Genomic DNA, 2905 nt, shown 5'->3' with positions numbered 1-2905 from the left:
GAAATAAAAGGGACTTTTTAGGCTTTCCCTGTTAGAACAGCAACAATTGCTGCCATTCCCTGCTATCTGTTGTGGAGTGGGGATGAATACCCAAGAAGGGACGTTCCGTCCTTGCCTCCTTAAGCCGTTTTTTCATACTAAGTGATGTCACTTATGAAGTTTGTGTTGCATCTTGCTCGTTGTTACAGTCATCCTGTCTTTCCTTCCTTTGATACTCTTGTTGCCAAAGTTAATTTTGAACTGATTTATAAGCCTTTGACCTCAAATTCTGAAATTTATTAACTGTAGTGTTCTGTGTAAATACTTACTACGGGTGATGTTAATGAATGTGGAAAAACAGCAAAGCCTTTAAATCCAAATAAAGGCAGAACATCTTACATCCTCTTTAAAGCACAGTGTTCACCTTTTGCTTTTTTGCTGCTTGGAGTATAAAATGTGCCTCCAGGAACTTGGAAGCTAACGCTGCAAGTGAGTACAGAACAATACAAGTCTCTGCAGAAATGTTGCTCTGATAACTTTGCCTTTTTGGCCTACATTTCTCGGTGGTTATTATTTGTTAATTACGTTATATAGTGCTCACATGTGAGCTAATTGCTTCCCCAGAGAGCTTACAATAAAATGATGGACAGAACAAGGGCAGGATGTTACACATATCAGATAGTAAAAGGGTACGGTAGGACACGGGTTAGTTGAACACCTACGTCTACGGAGTAGCATTATGAAGCACTGTGTAGAAGAGTTGGGTTGGTTTGTGGGGGGAGAGGATGGATGCTAACTTGAACTGATCTGGGAAGCTGACTGGAATAGTTGTGCAAGGAAGCGCCAAAACTAAAGGCAGCAGTGGAGAAAAAACGCAGAAATTCATGAAAGAGGCTGCAGGGCGATGGTCCCTGGCTTGGTTCTAGTTGCAGGGCTGTACTATGTGAATTTGTGAAAAGAAGAATAAGATCCATATGAATTGCAGGTACGCTACATGAGTGATATTCCTTGAAAAATAAACCCCTTTCCTCAGACAAATTTCAGACCCTGACAGATGGGGGAGAAGGGAAAAATGCGCACACACCTCCCTGCAGTTGTATTTCAGATTTCGGTTCTCATTCTTGCTGTTTGTCTTGTTTTCTTGCATCTTTTAGTCTGCATGCTTTCAGGCAGGAGGGTTCTGCTGGTATTTATGGTCCACGCTGCTCTAAATTGTCATGTTCTGATTCATTTTCCTGTGCTGTGAATACTTCACACCTGCTTAGGGGAAAGGAACCCAGTCATGATGAAGGCACACTTAAAAAATAAGTGACTACAGAGTGACACAAGGTATTTCTCAGCAGCTCCTCGGCCACAACTTGTGCTGAAAAACAGGAAGTGTCTGTACCCTGCTGCAGAGGTCTGCCTTGATTTTCAGACGTGGATTGGCTCTTTAGCGTATTACTCTCGGAGCAAAGCAGCGGAAGGGTTTTAAGAGCGTATTTTCCTTTCGAGAAGCGTTTTCTAAGGGGAAAGGAGTGAAGGTTTGGCCATTTAAATTATCTGCTTCAAATGCTCCCAGAAGCACTTTATTTATACACAGATATGCTTTTCTATGTTTATTATTAGAAAAGAGATAGAAGTGAAGTTTTACACAGGCAGGTGTTATTTTCAGATTTCAAAGTACACGGAGTTTCCCCCATCAGAAGCCAAGCTGTGATGCTGACTGTTCTTGCTGTCAGAATTCCTACCAGAACTCCTCTCCTCTGGGTACTTCCACTGACTTTTATTGCATGCTTTCTCTCAGTGGCTTATCTCAGCATCTTAAATCTTCAGAGCCCTTGTTAATACCTTTGCTTGTATTTTCAGTTGGGCCAGCCAAGTCCACTTGTTACTTCTCGTACAGTCCGGGCGGTTTCTTCTGTATCTGTGGACTGTAGGAGAAATCCTGAGCTCAAGAATCGGGAAGGGTTCGGTCTTCTGAATCCTGATTAGCAAGGATTAACAGCAGCTGCCTATTTCACACACATTACAAAGGGATAATGAAAAGTGCCCAGGGAATGACACGACAGTGGTAAACGATGATGTGAAGATGACTTGGATTACTTCAAGTGCCTTACAGTCCTGCTGCCATGTGGGTAATACCTGGCATGACTATCCTGGACATTCGAAGGCTTTAGCATTTGGAGTATGGGTACAGGACAAAAAGAGCAATCTGCACTGATTTGATTATAATCCTGCCCACTCCTTCAAAATACAGTATTTGAGAGAGTGTCTTGATGATTTGATTATATGGGAGTATATCACAGATCAGACAAAAAGTGCAAGGCGTCTGCTCGCTGGTAGGTGTCGTAGCCACGAGGCACTGCCAGCTGAGCGGAACAGCGGGGTTATTTCGGTCCTTGCGTAGTGCCTTGCACATCTGTGATACCTTTTGAAGGATCCCAAAGCACTTCACCAACGCTTAATGAAACTCCTAGCTCTGCTGCGAGTTTCATATGGGTGATAAGGCATGTTTTGCACTTCGATAGCTTGTCCCAGAGCCAGAGGGAATAACTTCTTCTCCAGCATTTCCCACCAGCTCTGTTTTGGAGCTGGGAAGAGAACTTGGGAAACGTGACCTTCCCAGTCCTGTGCTTGCTTTGCCGGACCATACTTCCTCTGTTATTCAAGGTGAGAACAGAACGGTTAGCATTGATTTAGGTGCTTCTGGGAAGATGAAGTCACTATGTTTGGATCTCTGTATCGTGCCAATAGAGAGATCCTAGGGGAAATCTCTTCCTTTAGTTTTGTTTATATTCAGTCCAACGCACAGATGTAATTTGCAAGGAAATGCAAAGGAAAAGAGGTTTTGCTGGCCTCAGCAGTGTAGCTGGAGTGAAACGAGATGTCACAAGAATACCTAAGTGTCTCCCTTTCAAGATATGAAAAGCATTTCTCTTCTCTG

This window comes from Eurypyga helias, unplaced genomic scaffold (genome assembly GCF_000690775.1).
Source record: "Eurypyga helias isolate BGI_N326 unplaced genomic scaffold, ASM69077v1 scaffold14728, whole genome shotgun sequence".
NCBI classification, from domain to species: Eukaryota; Metazoa; Chordata; class Aves; order Eurypygiformes; family Eurypygidae; genus Eurypyga; species Eurypyga helias.
This window is presented reverse-complemented; position numbering follows the sequence as displayed.